Source organism: Acanthochromis polyacanthus, chromosome 3 (genome assembly GCF_021347895.1).
Source record: "Acanthochromis polyacanthus isolate Apoly-LR-REF ecotype Palm Island chromosome 3, KAUST_Apoly_ChrSc, whole genome shotgun sequence".
NCBI lineage: Eukaryota > Metazoa > Chordata > Actinopteri > Pomacentridae > Acanthochromis > Acanthochromis polyacanthus.
In genome coordinates, this window is record NC_067115.1 from 35,119,544 (window position 1) to 35,139,827 (window position 20,284).

A 20,284-nucleotide genomic window follows, 5' to 3' on the forward strand; every position below is an offset into this window, starting at 1 on the left:
ATTTGCTTGTTCTGTGTGAAAGTGCGGCACAAAATGCAGATTTATGGGGACTCGGTTATTGTAGTGCAAATAGGACTTCAGTCTTATTATATTCACATTTTAGGTAGCACTGCTGCCACAAACCACATTTCAAAATATTATACAAGATAGAGATATATAAGGGACTTGTAGAGCAGTTTCAAATTTAGTGGGGCACAACTTACTCAGTGGGGAGAGGCTGATGTGAGTTGTTTTCTGAAAAAAAAAACAAGTTGTCGACTGTAAGGTCAGAGGGAAAGTCATTCATTCACAATCAAGGTGCCAGCAGGGAGAGGAGTTGAGACTGTACAGATAGATAACCAGGCAGGAAGGCAGCTAAGTGGCCTCTGAAGGCAGAACGCAGAGCTGTGTGAGGTTGTGGGGGTTTTGATATGAGCAGCTGCTGCAGAGAGTGTAGGAGGAGAGTGACGAAGGACAATTATTGGAGGCTGAGCTGTGGCGTTTCCTGAAAGAGAGAACCGCAGTGGCTGCCGAGGCAACACGATGATGGACTAAGCAACAAGCTGGGCGTCGTGAGGATGGATGTTGTAAAGTAGATTTGTTGTGTCTGTCTGTCTTTTCACTGTTTTTGAGATTGTTGGTTCTTGTTTGTTTGGAAAGTATTATGACCTTTGTTCAACATAGGTTTTAAAAAAAAACAAAAACAAACAGTGCTGTGAAAAAGTATTCACTCTCCTATAGAAATCTTCTGTTTTCATATTTCTCATCCCTGCATGTTCCTGATCATTAAACTAATATTTATATTTGTTGAATATTAGACAGAGATAGCCCAACAAACACACAATGCAGTTTTTTAAAAGATAGTTTATTAAAGATTGATTGAATATCACCTGGACTGCTCAGTGGAGTAGTGGTTAGCACTTTCGCCTTGCAGCAAGAAGATCCCCGGTTCAAATCAAGGGGTGGGCCTGGGATCTTTCTGCATGGAGTTTGCATGTTCTCCTTGTGCATGCGTGGGTTTACTCCGGCTTCCTCCCACAGTGCAAAAATATGCTGAGGTTAATCGATTACTCTAAATTGCCCGTAGATGTGAGTGTGATTGTTTGTCTGTATATGTAGCCCTGTGACAGACTGGCGACCTGTCCAGGGTGTCCTCTGCCTTCACCCAAGTCAGCTGAGATAGGCTCCAGCACCCCCCGCGACCCTAGTGAGGATAAAGCGGTGTATAGAGAATGGATGGATATCACCCTTGTGAAAACTTAATTGTCTCCCTAAATTGACCAACTGGATTCAGTCTGAACTTCTGTTTGACCACTTAAAAATTTTCATTTTGTTCTTTTTCAGCCACTCAGACTTTTCCATCGCCATGGAAGATTTCTGGTCCATTCTTCTCAGAATTGTTCTGTCACATTAGATTGTTTTCCAGCATGAATTGTCCTTTTAAAGTCTTGTCACAGAATCTCAGTTGGATTCAAGTCCAGACTTTGACTTGGTCACTCCAGAACCTTGGACTTACTTGTGTGCTTTAGGTCATTGTCTTGCTGCATAATCTTTAGGTCATGAACTGATGGTGGATATTCTCCGGGAAGATTTTCTGATAGAGAGCAGAATTCATGGCTCCATCAGTGATGAAAAGTCGTCCAGGTCCTCCAACCATCACACTACCACCACCATGTTTCACTGCTGGTATCATGTTCTTCTTGTAGAATGCAGTATTAGCTTTACACCAGATGTAAAGGACCCATGTCTTCCTAAAAGTTCCATCTTTGATTCATTCAGTCCACAGGATGTTATCCAAAAAGTCTTGGAGCTCATCCAGATATTTCTTTGCAAATATTAGATGAACCTTTATGTTCTTTTTGTTCAGTAGTGGGTCGATCCTTGTGACTCTCCCATACATGTTTTTTCAAATAAAAATGAGTGCGATGATATTATTCATACAAAAATTACACAATGAAACATAAAAAAAACTTTGTCCATCGTATAGTATGTACACTACTTTCTCCAAACAATCTCACAGTACAACTTTCCTCATTTTACAGATGGCGAAACTGTTTCAGGTAGAGAGTAATGAATAAATGAATGAACAAACGAGGATTTCAAAGTTTTAAAATATCGACATTTAGAATTCTCATTCTGGTCACACCATTACAAAGGGCCACTTAACTCAATGAACCAATAAAGCGACAGTGGTGCAAGTTGTAAGTAGAGGTGGGGGAGAAGTCAGTCAGTGCCGGTTTTTATTTCACAGCATCCTGAGAGGAGGTCTAATCAGCCCAAATAACACCTGCGTGGGCGTGAAGTGTGTGTACAGCATTAACACATACTGTGCATAATGCACATTTGTTAGATATTTCTCAGGCGCTTAACTATGCTAATGAACTAATTATCCACCCACAAGTTTTTTTTAGCATTTGTGACAGGAAGCAAAAAAAAAAAAAAAAAACACTTCACTGTTTTGTTACTACAACTACCGAGTGATCATACATCAAGCAATAAGTAGGCAGTGATGATGTGTGGGCTGTTATGAGCTTGTCAGCTCAGTAAAACTAGACTGGATGAGTTGTCCATAAACCCATCTTTCTCCTGCAACAGTGAGATTTTAGCTGCTACGTGACCAAGACGTTTCAGTCAATTCACAACTTGAGTAGGAGATCATAATCCACTTCTAGAAATCAGCTTTGATGATGAGCTTCATGTGTGAGCTGAAATTGTCTCACTGTTTTTCTTTCTGTGTGTAAAATGCAATGTAAAATACAGAATGCAACACTGAGGTGTAGTGGCCATCCTCAAAAACTAGACAATAAAGATTTTAGAACTAAAAACCAGAGGTTATGTGTGATGTTTCGGTGCCTGCAGCAACAACAAAGGACACCGCATGAAATCCACCTCTACGGGTGATGTCCAAGAAAACTGCAGCTCAGAAAATGGCACCAAACTACAAGAGTGGACTTTGCCAAAGAACATGAAAGGAAGCCTGACGAATAATAATAACCTGTATTTGTAGATGCAACCCAAGAAACAAAGCTCAGCAGTGACAATATGACATAATAGAGCATTCATAAAACTGATCAAATGAAACCAGTCTGGATTTGTTTGGATCAGATGGGGTCCAGCATGTTTGACGTCGGTTGTAAAGAAGACAGAGATGGAATGGGGCTGCAAATATTGTAGAGATGACATTTGGCACTGTGATACAGCTTTGTATACCAAATACTGAATGAATCTCATTCAGTTTCCAAAAACTTGGCATGTTGGAATTTTCCAACTGTGACCTGGCCAAACATGGCCTCTGACTTGAATCCAACAGAACACCTTTGGACTATTTTAAAGGGGAACTATAGAGAAGCAAAACCCCCTCCCACAAAGAGCAGCCGAAAAGAAGAATGACTGAACATTTCTGCTAAGATTTGTGCAGGACTGATACCATTTACGCCCTGGAGGATTTAATCTGTGATCAGAGATAGATACAGATACAGATAGATAAAATGTTCAAAAATACAGTAATAGACCATCACTAAAGAGCGACATATTCACTTTTTGCCGCCGCATCTGGACTTTACATTGTAGTTTAATTATTAAAATGTTTCTATTTTTTAAATTACTTGGTTTCATTCTTCTGGAGTTTGTCAAAAAGCACATAATAGTGCAATAAATGAACAGGATTTTCAATCATTTAACATTTTAGTGATAAAATCCTCCTTCGTGTTGGATGTTTTTTTTTTTTTTTGTAAAGGCCTCCAAAAAATAACTTTATCTAAATGGCTTTTGTTGGGTCAAACCATAACTGTTAAAATCAGGTAAATCTTCCAACAAACAGACCTCATGAAATATCACAAATTATAATGTCATTTTTCACCTTAATTTAATAAGATTTTATCTTTTTATTAAGAACCAGCCTTGATGTCACATGCAAATAAATCAACTGAGATGTGTTTTCACTGTCGACAAATGCAGTGTTTTTTTCTTCTTCTTAGCATTATTATAAAATGCTAAAATAAATTTCATTTGCTCTTCTGCTGCCGAGCTGATGAATCTTAATGAATGAGACTGTTTTTGTTTTGGCTCCATGTAGGATGTAATGGAGTTTTTGTTAAAGGTCAGTGCTTAAGTTTCTATGTAAATTTAACAAACTTAATCAACCTGTTCCAGTCTGATTTTAATTGAGTGTTTCAGCATGTAGCACTAGTTGACAAAAGGTCGATTACATAATTAGAGAAAATAGCTTCGTTGACTCTGATATGAATCTTGATTAATGACTCATCCGTTGGGTGTTTTGATGTTTCTATCTTTTCTCACATTTTATGTTGAGGATGATTAAGGTGTTTTCGTCGGGGTCTTATTTTGCAGATATGGTGATGATAAAAAATTTTAAATTCCACTTTCATGTTTTAGGCAACAAATCCTGCATTAAAGTCACATTTATTAACCTTTATGAGAATTATATTTCTGAAAGGACCTTTAGCAAGCTTTAGACTTTCTTCTCAAATCTCGATGACATTGTGACAGCTTGTAGATAAGTTTTATTTCATTATAATTTAAAACAGAGACACAAGAAGAACCAAACTACAATAGCTCAAAATTATTGGATGCATTGCTGTAAAACAGGGCACAGACATTCATATACTTCTAAGAATTTCTAATAATTTTATGTCTAGTGCCATCATTAGGTCAACCTTTTATTGTTTTTCTCGCTTTTATAACCCAAACAGGCTAAACTATTAGCATGCTAACACACAACACTGCATATTGACTGCCATAAAGCTAACAGTATTATGCTAACATGCTAAACTAAGATGGTGACCATAGTCATTATTCGTAGTTATTTGGTGTCTAATAACAGTGTAACAGATCCAGTAGCAGAACTTTCCCACCTACACTGTATGTATTTCCTCCATTATTCTCTTCACAGTTTTCTGAGTACAGGAGGGTCGACATATGTTGGAATTCCATTCCTACACTGCAACGTAAGGCAATTCTTGCTGTAAGTCAAAACTTACATATGTACAAAAGTACCTATATCAGTCACCTACGCTAACACAGTGGTAAAAATCATAATCTAGAACATAAAAGGAAGACAAAAAATAAATGGGGGAGACAGGTGTTTACAACCCATGAATGCAAACGAAGCCATCTTCCTTGTATAGCACTGCTATACTGTTTTGGTTTATATCCATGCCTGATCAGACTCATACAAAACATCTGCTGCAGACTTTGAAGACATTTAAGTGTATTTTTGAAATGAAACTATATGGTTATGCACAATTCTGGTGACTAAACATGGATGTTTCACACACACCTTCAAGCTAGAAGATCAACACAATCACCACGGTGGTACCCAAGAGTGAAGCCATGAATTCAGTATCTGACTGAAGGTGAAAAATGTCCACAATCTCTCTTTCTGTTTGTTATGGCCCCTGGTGGTCTTCTGCTTTAATTATGTGGTGGATGTCTTCTAGATTCTGTTTGGGGAGATAGTTTTTGGTTTTAAATGTGAATCTGCAGCTCCCCGTTAGCAGCTGTTAATGTAGAAGTTACCTGTGACTTGGTGAAGTATATAACTTCTGCTAGGAGCTGCATGACTCGATTAGTCTCATTTACTGGCATTTTGTCATCTCTGTAATGTGTCTTTTGAGGTACTAGTTTGCTTATTTTCTTTTGTTTGCTGTGGGTTGTTACAGCTGTCAGTGCTGTATTTGTGTGTAGGTGGGTCGTGTGGGTTTTTTTCTATTTCAGGTTTGGCTCAGCAGGAGTGGCTTGGTGCACCTATGGCCACTCTACCATCAACAAGGAGTTTAACAGGCAGTCCTAATGTTTGTAGCCAGTGGGCCAGATTGGCAGTACGTGTGTGGTGTCTTGAAGACTTTGGATTGGCTTCATAATTTTTGTGTGAAGAAACTCCCTTTAGTTTTGCCTTAATTGCAAATAAATTGCCTCCATACAGAATATATCCCTTTTATGCCCTACAACTTGTGTCCTTTTCCGCAGTGTAAGCTGATCCATTTCAACCCACAGTGTTTGGAATAGCATCTCCATCTTTCAGGCATGATATCCTGATTTTCCTAACTGGAATTTTGAATGGATGGCTGGTTTTATTCCTTTAGGAATCAAGTGAAAGAAAGACCTGACTGGCCTAACTAATCAGTTTTCCTATTCTTTCTTTCTTTCTTTCTTTCTTTCTTTCTTTCTTTCTTTCTTTCTTTCTTTCTTTCAAGTTTATTTGAAAAAGGACAGCGTGCAGTTACATTAAAAAGATGGCTACACCAGATTTAGCATCATGCTAATTTCCATCTGTAGTCCTTGGTCCATAAAAAACAAACATTCATATTTAAAACAATGCATATAAAACACATTACATTAACAAAGGAAAACAAAATCAATATTAAAATATTAACAAATATGTGTGCAACGTTGTTGGTTTACAGTACAATTACCAAATTCTTTGGGCTTGGCTTTCATTACATCTTTTGTTACTCCCCTCATCCCCAAATCACTTTAATTCACTTAAAATACACTACCATTCAAAAGTTTGGGGTCACTCAGAAATGCCATTATTATTGAAAGATTTTTTTGCAGTAAAGATAACTTTACATTATTGGATAGAGTCTTGACATTGTCATTGTGGTAAATGACTATTCTAGCTGGAAACAGATGATTTTTAATGTAATATCTACATCGGGGTACAGAGGGCCTTTTCCAGCAACCATCACTCCTGTGTTTTAGGGTTAGGTTGTGTTAGCTTACCATGTTTAAAGGCTAATTGTTGATTAGAAAATGCTTAGATATGTTAGCACCTGCATAAAAGTGTGAATTTTCATGAAAAACATGAAATTATCTGTGTGAGCCCAAACTTTTGAACGGTACTGTAGGTGTTGCTACTGCTTTAAGTTTAAGGCGTGGGAGTGCAGTTTTCTTGCTTTCTTTTAGCTAGTTTTAAAACTTGGTTAGCCTTCTTTTGGTTTTATTTATTTATTCATTTATTTTAAATTTGGTAACACCCACCAGCTCTAGTTTCTCTGTATATTACTGTTTTTGTTCAGTAAATACGTTCCCAAACCAAGCACATCTGGCTTTTCGTCTCACCCAGTTCGACCCTAGACATCTAGGTTATAACTCTCTCCCTTACTTATGATGTTGAATAACAGCTGAAAAGTGTTGTTGCAGAACAGTTTGTTGTCACAGTGAAGTTGACCTTTGACTTCTTGAATATAAAATCTCAGAACTTCATCATTTTGTATTCCATTAGACTTTTGTGTGCAAAACAAATGTGTCTGGTGAAGCCACAGTGACCTTAACCATGAAATAGTCATCAGTTCAACATTAAATTAAAATCTGGTAAATTTTAATAAGGCGCTCCTGAGGAATCATTTTAACAAGAATTAGACAGAGACACCAAAAATATACAGATAGCACTAGTGTGGAGGTAGAATGATAGACTTTAATGTCCAATTTCTGGGACATTACCAAGCAGAAAAGCTTATATCAAATGCTTGAGCTGTTTGATCTGAGAGTAACAGCATCTAAAGGAAGATTAAGGGCAATACAGATACAGAGAGAAGCTAAGTCACAATATACATTGTAGAAAATAGGTGTTTATTTCTGGCTTCATGGGTAGAAGTGAAAAAATACATGAAACAAATGACTGTGTAGGAGTTCATTAGCAGGTCTCCTGGACAGAGACATCTAAAGAAAGCCTCCTATAGTTTTTAAAGGTCAGCACCTAACAGCAGGCGGAAACATCACGAACACAATGCAACAACGCTCAAGTAGGAGTATAAAATTGCACACTACAATTATCTACTTTTTCTAACAGGTCCTGCTTTTTCTTGACAGCCATTATGTTGTCAGTGTACAGAGATGAATGTAAGAAACGTACATCACTGCATGGAGAAAAGGACCATAATTTCATGCCTATACGCTGTTTTTATAACCGGATGGTATCTCTCTCCAGTCATCAGAATGTAATTGGTCATCATTGTTTACGAGGTAATCATTATTTCTCCGTCTGCTTTCCCCTCCTTTGATAAATCTTGACTGTATGCAATTAGGGCACAACACCAAGATGCATCTCACACTGTTTTGGTCACCATGAATGGACACGGGGCTTCATCTGCATCCAGACAACAATGACATTGATTGTGCATTTCCACTTAATGATCTTGCTGTCAAGCATCACAAAATGAGCACAATATATCTGTGCTGTGTTGACTGCTTGTTGATTAACACAAATCACCAACAAATCATCTGCCTTTTTGGAGCCTGCAGCGTGTTTTGGATGGCTTCCATCAAAAATGACAAAACGCTGTTATCGTGCATTGTGACTTCATCACCCGGCATTTTTGTGTCGAATCTCTGCTGTAATTGCGTTTGCATTTTTTGTTTTATTGATAAAATGGTAATGTATTAACTGTGAGGACCGTGCCAGAAAACTGTTGATGTCAAAAACCAAACAAGTGGCCACTTGTTTTGTGGAGAACAACTGACCTTTGTTTCCAATCAAAGGCAGCGCACATGGAAAGGTCCCTACTACTGGAGCCAAACATCAATATAATCCTCTCGGGATAATTTCAGGAAGCTTTGCTGTGCAGCTGCAGGTTTATTTTGGTTACATAAAATAAAAATCCGATAGAGGATTTGTCTTCATAAATACATAGAAACTATAGGGTGGCTTAAACCGGTACGTCAGTAACATGCAGCCTTCACAGAATCTAATAACAAAAATAATACTGAACACTAGAATGAGGTTTGAATGTTAACCTCATCAACAAATATTCACAAGTATGAAATAGTTGAATAATTAGGCTGTGTTCTTCCTATTTTTTCTAATCCTGTGGGAACTTCCATTATCAAACATGAATTAATTTCCATTTATATTCACATTAATGCCATAATCATCGCCCTCAGGGGAGGGAACAAGATCCTTACCAGGAGGTTGGCTCTTTATTGCCAGTATTCCAGGATCCCTAGAGGTCATCAAAGAGCCGAGGAAGTGGAGGAAGGCAGAGATTTTTATCCAATAAGAAGATGATTGCCATTCTGACACCCTAAAGAACAGCTTCGCATTAATTCGACTTTCTGTAGGCTGTAAATTACATGTGCACTTTGACTACACTTTCTCGTAAACTTGGTCACATATTGGAGAGTCCATGGCAACCGAAATGATTTTCCTTCATCCAGAGAAAATCCAATCCTTCTACTTCCTCTAAGATCTGTGTCCTCTTGGACCTTCTGCCCTAAACTATGTCAAGTTTTTGCCCTTCTCTGTGTGTGGATAGTGTGGAATCAGAAAGGCTGTGAGAATGAGACTAACAGCAGTAGAAACCATAGCAATTCATCAGCTTCGATGGCGGTATGTGCACTGCAGCACCGGTGAAAACATTTTGTCAGATGAGCAATATGTGCAACTATTAGTGTGTCCTGTAAACATGCTTTCTACGCCATTCATCCACATGGTGATTTATTTCTTCTATCATTCTGTTTTTAAGGTGTAACATATTTTACAAGTCTGAAACTGAATTTGATTCAAATAATTTCAATTTCAATGTGTATACAAGATAATTTTTCTAACAAAAAATGTAGTTAAAGTGTATTAGATGTTGTAGTTGCAGTTGTATAATACTGCAATGTGCTGATCAATATTCTAAATGTGTAGCGTGTCCACCTCTATGCATTACCAAGAGCGGTAATAAATCTTATCAGGAAGCCTCTCTCAGTCCTCACCTCAGACGTTGTGTCTCCAACAGCTGTTCCTCCACTCTGCTCTCCAGAGCTATTTGATTGTGTTTCCTATAGACAATACGATGATAAATTGGTTTATGATGTAAACAAAGAAAATGTCCCTGATGGCTCGCTCTATTATTATATTTGAAGAGTTGCGAGAATGTCAAGTTAAGGTCTGTTGATCAGGGGTGTAAGTTTGACAACGCACAGCGGGGGCGTGTCTCTTCCGATATTTCAGGAGGAGAGAATTGTCCCCACCAATATCTGAGTAAACTTGTTTGCATGATCTTTGGAGTGAAGATAATTCCGATGTGCCTTCCCAGAGGCTTCGGCTCCAAGAAGACCAATTAAGGCATGCTTGCATCTGACTGGCTGAAAAGGGAGAGCGACATTATGCGCAAATATCGTACTTGCCAGCTGTCAGATGCGAGGGAGTCCAGAATTGATCTGTGTGCTGACATCTGTAAGTTATTCGGTCTCTCGGGTGACTTATTGCCTTTCCTCTATTACATGCACAGCCCAGCATACATACCACATTTTGTCCACGTCAACAGTCTGGTTGCTAGCTGGGATGCACAGGAGAATATACGAAACTATGTCTTGAAATTCAGTCCACAAAATCACAAAAAAATGTCACCTATAATGATTTGTATGTAACCCAAAAACATCAGCAGTAGGCGAGAACAGTAGATGGTGCATCTTCAAGGTTACATTTGATGTCAAAATTATGAAAAATAGTTTGGAATTATAAAGTGCAACTACCATATATACTGCAGCTGCTTCAAGGGACACATTAGGGCCCTTCCTGATGATTTCAATCAGTCTTGTATGATATCATTTTAGTTTAAGTTTTTATGTGTTTGTCTGTGTATAATCTACATATAAGAAAGACAGTGAGACACTCTGACATACATAGGCGTCAGTTTAGGGGGGGACGGTGGGGACGTGTCCCCCCCACTTTTTGTCAGGGGTCATTTTGTCTCCAACACATTCAAATTCTTCACATGTAAGCCGTTGTAAACCCAGTTATTTTCAGTAGTATAGAAAATTCCCACGCTCCTGAACACACCATCCGCACTCCGCCGAGAGTTGCACAGACACGCAGCACACCTTCATGAGGTTAAAACAAAACAAACAAAAAAAAAAACGCGCAGACGCTAAATTTGCGCCTGTGCCAAGTGGAAGCTCCGACCAGAGGCGTGCAGGGGCAAAATTTCGGCCCGGGAGAATTAGTATTATAGCGGCCCACAGACCCCTCTACCTGCATGTACCGATAGCTCAACAGCTTGAGCCTCCGCCTTTGGTGTGGTGGTTATGAGTTCAAGCCCAGCTTGTGGCATTTTGCTGCCGTTCTTCGACATTTTCTCAAAGTGCTGTGGTCTCCATCCCCCCCACTTTTAAAAACAAACTGACGCCCTTGCTGACATAATGGAGTATGAGCACAAAAGCTGATTTTAGAGGAGAGAACTGAACAAAGCAGCTAACAATGTGAAGGGACAGTCATCTAGAAATAGGCAGTTTCTTTCAAAAGAAAGACAGCAATCACTAATCAAGCAGTAGCAGAGCAAAATCACCTGCTAGTGTGAATGCTAGCAACAGGGAGCCAACCCAAGATGGGAAAAGCGAGGTCGAACTACATTATTATGTATTTGACTAAATATGTACCTACTTTTGTGTTAAGTGTTTTTACAGACATGAATAATGCTGTTAACGTTCTGGTGCACTATCATGATTACGTCCTCTGTGATCACTGATGATGCTTTCATCTATTATGATGCCAAAACACCAGATTTTGTCAAATATAGCTTGGTGGTCTCGTTTCCGGCTAATATTTCATTTAGACGTCTACTGCGCGTTGCTTTTCATGGTTACGGGTTGTTTCGAAGCTGCATGCTTTCTCGTCTTTGATTCACAACTGACATTATGTTATCTGATTGTGGTATTGTGAGATTGAGTGAGATGCTGGGGAGGAGCGCGCAGGGCCACCGCTGGCTAATCTAAGCTTTAATCAACATGTGTAATAATGAGACTGGCAGCACGCTCGGAGAGGGAGAGGCAAGCTGCAGACTGAATAGCAAGCAGAATATTGTAATGCTTTGTGATGGGCAGGGTGTGCTTTGACCGCCTTGCAATGTGGCCAGGTTAGTTTTTTAACGCACTATTCACTCAGTATTTGAACTACAGGGTCAATATATGTTTGAGGGACTTTGAAGTCCATGGGATACATCTTGAATATATTTTTATTAAAAGTTTAAAAAAAAAAGAATGTTTTAATGTTCATTATGATTGTGTCTTTACAAATTACATAATTATTTATTATGGAAACAATCACTGATTATTGAATAAAATACTAGATATCACTACAAATGTCAACAAAATAACATTCAAATTTAATAACAACCACCTTCTAATTAGCTACACAATAATAAAATGAGCTCATTCAAGAATTGCTTTGATTGTGTTCTTTTTATTAAATTGAAATAATCATGACATGTTTCTTTTTTGGCAATACATCAATTTTTACACGGAAAATAACAAATTGTATCTGTGTCTGAGAAATCACTTTCAACTAAGTACACTTCTCAACGAAGTGTGTTAATTCCAAATCACATGACATGCTTCACATGATGTCATTTCCTCCTGAAGAAAAGACTGGCAAGACTCCAAGGCTTTCTGAGTTATTTAATTTAAAGTAATGGATTTATCATATGTCAACAGATTTACTACAATGTCTTTATACATAACTTTCAATTTCAATTTACCCCAGTTGTATATGTAATATTTTCTCCGTAAAAATGCCATGTGATGTTTGGTTAAAGGTGGCCATGTTGATTTTAGGCCTGAAAACAGCCAAAATGTCACAAACAGTCCTGCTATTATATATGGACCCTACAGAAGATGTTTCATCCATGTTTTAATATCTTCCGCCTTAACTTTAACTGGTCTGGAACATAGCAGCATTTTTGAAAAGTTTCCTGGTTCTTGTGGTTTCACAACACTGAGACTGCACAGCTCAGTTACCAATGACCTTTTTACGTCTGCTGCTGATTGCATTTGTCCGGTCCTTGACCTCAGTGCAGCGTTTGATACAACTGATTGCAGCATCTCGTTAGACAGACTGAGGCGGTTCTTATCCTATGTGTGAAATAGAAGGTTCTTACCCCTAAATTCCACATAACGCGAAACAGCCGCGCCGCACAGCGCCGCGCTCTTGAATCGTACTGCACAGCACTTAGAACCCATTCTCTTCTATCAGACAATTTCCACTGCACACGCTGCGGAGCACCAGCGCTTCGTCTCTGAAGCACCGGCGCGCGCCACGGCGCTGGAGATTCGCTTCAGGTCTATTTTCTGCGCCGCCGCTTCAAAACCTCGTAAATTCACTGTCGTTGAGAAAGCACCAGACAGGAAGTTAAACTATATTAAACCGGAACTTCCTAAATAAAACACAATGCACGACCTCTCGGACGTAAATTTTTTCCTATATGTTGTTATTACGTAACCTCCGGAGGCACGAGCATCAGGTCAGCAGACACAACACGAAGCCATGGACGAAGAGAGGCTGATCACTGAAGTGGAAAAATACAATATCATTTATGATCCAAAACATCCTTTTTACAAGGATACTGGCAGAAAGGACAAGGCGTGGACTGAAATTTCAACAGTTGTGGGAGTGGACGGTGAGTTAACTACTCTATATTGATGAGTTTTACCTTTAAGTACTTGGTAATAGCAAATGGTATTCATGTCATCAGCCACTTGTAACTGTTTTGTAACCTTGTATCACATGTTACATTATTCCCTATCTTTTAATTACTTTGTCATGATCGTGTAACGTATTTTAAAGTTGATTGACTTTTTTGAACACATGTGTGTGTGTGTGTGTGTGTGTGTGTGTGTGTGTGTGTGTGTGTGTACAAATGAAAAAGTTGTAACTACAGCAATACAACGTTTTAAAGTTCACGTGATTTATCTTTATCCACTGTTACAGAGGATTTTGCTAGTAACACAGGAGCCTGTCCAAGCTTCAGTGAACTGTGGGGGATGGGCTCACTTGGGGCCTGTTGCTTTTCTCATGTAAATGTGCAACCCGGTCTCACGGGGATTCGTGAAACTGTCACGTAAGTTTTAGTTTCGGTTTCGTGCGCACCAACACGATTTCGTCATGTTTTTCGTGCCGCTCACCACGAAATGTTTTTCGCTGTGGTAATCACATCTGAAAGTGGTTTATACCGGCGGATTCATGACGATCTAAGCTGTCCATCGGCGTATACTGCTTGTGTGATCGCGTTTGCGGCCGCCGGCTGCCGGACATTTTTGAAATTCCTATGCAAATTGGTAAGTGTACCACCGGCTTATGGTTAGGTTATGGTTAGGTTATGGTTCAGCCCGATCTCACGAGGATTCGTGAAACTGTTACGTAAATTTTTGTTTCGGTTTCGTGCACACCAACACGATTTCGTCATGTTTTTCGTGCCGCTCACCACGAAATGCGCACCAATGTATTTTAAACGGCGGACTTTTCGTGCCACCCAGAACGTATTTCAAACGAATGTGTGTATTATATTTTTAATGTAAAACCATGGCGAATCCAACGCTATATTTTGCATGACATCGTCCCTAACCATAACCCTAACCATAACCCTAACCATAACCTAACCATAACCTAACCATAACCCGGTGGTACACTTACCAATTAGCATAGGAATTTAAAGAATGTCCGGCGGCCGGCGGCCGCAAACGCGATCACACAAGCAGTATACGCCGATGGACAGCTTAGATCGTCATGAATCCGCTGGTATAAACCACTTTCAGCTGTGATTACCACAGCGGGTTTCGTTGTGAGCAACACGAAAAACATTTCGTGGTGAGCGGCACGAAAAACATGACGAAATCGTGTTGGTGCGCACGAAAAAGAAACAAAAAATTTACGTAACAGTTTCACGAATCCCCGTGAGACCGTGTTGTATGGTTAGGGTTATGGTTAGGGTTATGTTTAGGGATGATGTCATGCAAAATATAGCGTTGGATTCGCCACGGTTTTACATTAAAAATATAATATACACATTCTTTTGAAATGCGTTCTGAGTGGCACGAAAAGTCCGCCGTTTAAAATACATTGGTGCGCATTTCGTGGTGAGCGGCATGAAAAACATGACGAAATCGTGTTGGTGCACACGAAACCGAAACTAAAACTTACGTGACAGTTTCACGAATCCCCGTGAGATCGGGCTGAAATGCGACCAGAGATCTCCCTCCTCAGGTAGCTTCCAACCATGCTGTTACTTTTGGACTGAGAGTGAAAGAAAACATTTATAATAAAACTTCCTCCTTTTGAAACTTTAATTTTACTCATTAATTGACCATTTTTATCTGTACTCAAAAAAGGTGACAAACTTTTTTTCTTGAATTTTTTATTTACAAAAATGTATATAAATACAAAGCAACACTTTTTCAAGGAAGCAGTACAAACTGACAGAAGACCTCAAAGAGCTGTGTTAATTTTAGACCTTCCTGTCCTGCCAAGAAACACTGCCCTCAGGGGAGCTGAAAAAGGTGCAGAAGTTCTCCCTCACTGCAATAGCCTCTCTTGATGCTCTGTTTCCTCCCATGTTCTGCACTGGTGCCATGCGTCTCCCCAGCTGCTCTGCATCATCCAGTATCCTCTGGTTTTCATTTGGGGCAAGCAAATAGTTGTGCAGGATGCATGCAGCAACTACAAGAGTGTCAACTGTCTGCGGGTGTAAGTTGATTCTGCGATACAAAATTCTCCACCTGGAGGCCAGTATCCCAAAGGCATTTTCAACAATCATCCTTGCTCGTGACAGTCTGTAGTTGAAGATCCTCTTCCTCTGATTAAGTTTCTGTCTTGAAAAGGGCCTCATCACATATGGCTTTAGGGGGAAAGCTGCATCCCCCACCATGACAAAGGGCATACTACCCAACTGAGCAGCTCCAGGCAGAGGGGCACTGTTTGACACATCAAGTGTCATACTCGCCATTCCTCTCCCCAAATCTGAACCAGCATACACCCCACCATCACTGGTTCTCCCAAAGTCCCCAACCTGAATGACCAGGAATCTATAGTCTGCATCCACAAGGGCCAACAGCACAATAGAGAAAGTCTTCTTGTAGTTGAAGAACTGACTGCCAGAGTGGGGTGGTGCTTGGATGTGCACATGTTTGCCATCAATTGCTCCCAGACAATTGGGGAAGTTCCATTTCTCCCAGAATCTACCCGCCACTGCTCTCCATGTTGCTTCCGTTTGCCTGGGAATGAACCTCTCCAACATCATCTTCTCAATGGCTGCACATACCATGTGGACGGAGTTTCTCACTGTTGTGTGGCCTAATCGATAGCTGAAAGCCAGGCTGAAAAGTGAATCCCCGGAGGCCAGATACCTGTTTGTAAAGAAATAATAAAAATTCAGTTCCAAGTCAGATCAATTGATTTACTCATTGTTGTTTTTCAGCTGATACCTGCAAAAACAGATGGAAAGCACTCAGAGATGGTTTTGTGAAAAACAGAAAGAAAAGTTCTCTGCCAAGTAGATCAGCAGGGGGTACCCAAAAGGAGTGGAAATATGAGAGCATAATGTCTTTCCTTTTGCCCCATCTTCAGCTAAGAGGGTTGGTGTTACGCATGAAAATATTAAGAGCTTTAAACCGATTTGTTCATAAATTATTGTTTGTAAAAAAAAATAACATTTTATATCTACAAGAGATAATGGATATAAATTAACGTGCCTCTGTGCAAATTTGTCCAGAGGACTGAAGGTGATTTTTAAATTTTTAATTAAATGTATGTATAAAATTAGAACAACTGTGTTTTGAGTTTCCTAATGTACTTGTACTCTGAAGCACTTGAGTGTTTGAGTAATGGCAACTAAACAAACTGATTTATTAGATAATACCTTGACTATTTTGCATAAATAATCACTTCTATTCACCTCCGTAGAAACAGCTGGGTGAAAGTGAAATAAGTCTCAGATTTCAATCACAATTACCATGTCATTTTCCACTGTTTCTTCTGCTGCTAAATTTTCGTCTTTTTTTAAATACAATTCCAAGAGCAGTCTGGCCAGGGTGGCAAGAACGGAGGAAAATGAGAGACCTGGAACTCCTCTCTCCTTCTCAGAATCTGAGGGGGGTCCGAGCACCCCAGGTCCTTCTCAACAAAGGAGCGATACACCCTCTCCTGCCCCATCACTGTCACTGCCTACCACCTCAGCACAGACTGGCCACAGGTCCCGAAGCCCAAGGGAGCAAGCCCCAATAACAAGCCAACAGCAGAGCAGTAAAGGAAAAGAGCCGAGAAGGAGCTACAAACCACAAGATATTGGTGATCGCCTAATATCAATTCTTCAGGACCCTGCCCCAAAACCCCACATGCCAGACTCAGATCTCGATGAAGCCTATCATTTTGCACTCAGCCTTGTTCCGATCCTTTACAGAATGGACAAAAATATCAGACAGCAGGCAAAAATGCAAATTCTAAGCACCCTTGACAATTTGGAGAATCTACAGTTTCAACAAGGCTCAATCCCCCATTATCCTACCAGTATGCAGCCCCAGTATTATCAACCCCAAATGCCACATCTCCCCTCACCCATCACAGGGCCATCCACCCACACCCCATTTCAACCACCAGCACAAAGACCCCAAATGATCCAAAGACCTACAGGGCCTTTTTCACCCATTCGTTCAACAAGCTCTGAGCAAAGATGGGATGAGGAACTTTACACAAACCTGTAGAATGTAAATATATAATGTAAATAGTTTGTTCTCGCTGTGTTTTTCTTTGTATTTTTTAAAATAAGTTAAATTACATGTCTGTTATTTTTGTTACTTCAGTTTACAAAACGTTTTTTAAAATAAAAGTACTTTCTTATAACTGTCTGATTCCTTGAATACCTGTTTGGTTAAAATTAAGATAGGCCTACACTTGACGTTTTTTAGAAATAGTAGCCTATAATTCCCTGTATGTTGAAAATGAGAAGATGTCTTTTAAAAGTATATAACATGTTTGGTCGTGCTTTATATATTTTTATGGTCTGTGTAATTTGCTTCTCACCTGAGGGTAACAGCCAACCTTTGTTTGGGCTCAATCGCAGCTCTGTAGGTAGTGGACTGCTTGGTCAATTCAGGGCCAATGATGGACAGAAGTGCATCCATCTGTTCTGCACTCATCCTAAAATACTGATGATGGCGCCCGCTGTCCAGCCTCAGCTCCGCCACGAGATGATAGAAATCTCCTTGATGTCTTCGTAGCTGGTTCAGCGGATGCACCCAAAACCGGCCCCTTCTTCGACCTCTCCCCTCTACCATGTCAAGCAGCATGAGAAAAGCAAAAATTCTCCTCCTACATGGAGATATACATGAAAAAAAGGAAATGATCATTGTTCAGTCAAACAAAGTAGAAGCTTTTGAAGAATGTAGTAAACGCGGAAATTACCGTTTTTATATAGGGTGATATCAGTTAAATTGGGCCATCAGGTAAAATGGGCCATTTAAGCTTTGGATGTCCTCGCCCCTCTGATTTTTAGAGCCAATGACAGCAAATGGTCTCAAATGTTTGCCACAACTGTACTTAACATGAAACCAAAGTATTTATTGATCTGTGGTTGTTTTTGTGGGCAGAAATAAGGTTCAAATTCACACTGCACCGGAAAACTGCGTGGTGAGTGGACTGGCATAAGAATTTCTGATAAAAATTATAAGGATGATAAGTCAATTAAAGAAATGTGAATATATAAAATTGTTGATGTATAATATCTGTCTTGATGACACCTATCAGAAATAATGCTTAAAGTTTGGTATTTGGACTTTTTTTTTTTTTCAAAGATTGACGTTTTTGTTAGTGGCCCAATTTAGCTGAACCTATTCAGGTAAGTTGGGCCCCCTAGTTTCAGCTAAAATGGGCCACCCTTGTTGTCAGTCACACATGCACACATGTACACATTTCAAGGGAATGGAGTAGGCATTTATGTGAAAAGGATGCATCTGCCTAAAAATAATTTTGATCAGTGTTTTTAGTAACAATCCACTGACTTTATCTGCAGTGACTACGGCATCTATGATGATGACGGCTTCACCTGTCAGGACTGTATTTAAATTTGTCGTTTAAGTAGCCTAGGCCATGACATATGTACCTACCCAAGCACACACACACATTTTAAAATTTTGACTATTTAGATATTATTGAGGTTCAGTGTTTTCATTCATCCCATTTATAGGCCTAGTAGGTTGCAGTTGTTTGCAGACGTATCAAGACCTGTAGGAACTAAACAATCCTATTTACTAGATAATTTCAATGCAAAATTAAAATAAAACAACCATTACTAGCCATAAAACCACATTTTAATAGAATACATTGTTTTTTGTTAGTGCTTCAAGCAATTTACCAAAAAGTGGCCCATTTTAGCTGATATCACCCTAGAATAAACCATACAAAATTAACTATTGGATAAAGAAAAGCACTCATTTGAGATCAAAACATAAATCATGTACTCACCCATGCTAGAAGTACTATAAATCACAGAGCAATGTGGCTGGGACGAGCAGAGCGACCTTGTAGAAGCGAAATGAGGTGTGGTATATTTATTTCCTGTTTATATCGTGTTGTTATCGCGCGGTTTCGCGATTCACAGGAGAGCCTCTGCGAGGAGCAGCCCTCCCCATCCGGACGGCGCGCCGCTGCGCTGCGCTTGCAGTGTGCTTTGACTTTCAGAGCAAGACGGCGGCGCTCCGTTCTGCTGCGCGGCGCAGCGCTTTCGAGTTAAGTGGAAATTCGGGGTTAGTGTCTGTGAACAGCCACACATTGTTGTTTTCATGGGTTAAGTATGATGTGGCAAAGGGCTTGGCTTTATTTTCTTAACAAAATGTTTCCTCTGGGCACAGTATTCATAAAGATGTTGCTCCTTTTAATTCTATGCCGATGACACACATCTGTACCTGCCAGTTAGATTCTTTGAGTCTGGTATGTTTGGTGTCTGGTTTGGCGGTAATTTGAGTTTTCAGTAGAACACCACAAAGCTTGAACAATACTATTTTTAACATTTTTAGAACGTATTTCAAAAATACAATCTTAATTTTTAAATATACAGAGATTATTTTACACCCTTTACTTTTATCATCCGGATTACTGCAACAGTCTTTTTTACAGACTGCACAGAAGCCAACCTCCAGACTTTTAACTAGACGCTAGAAATGTGAGCACGAGATTTTAATTTTAGTCTCTGTACATTAGCTCCCAGTATGTCTTTGGACAGAATCTAAGATTTTACCTTTAATTATTATTAGGGCTCATCAAAGGACTTTTAACCTGAACAGTATTGACAAGAACCTTAACCTAATCCTGTGTTTACGTCTGCTGTCACAAATATGTTGAAACTCGAAATAATGTAGTCAATATGTATACCAATATCAATCGGCAACTGATCCCACAAATGCAAAACATTTCTTATTACTCCGCCAAGGAACACAGTGGAGTTATGTGATGATCAACGTACGTTTGTCCTTCTTTTAATTTGTGAATCTGTGAATCTGTCTGTGTGCGACATTACTCAAAATGGATTCATGGATT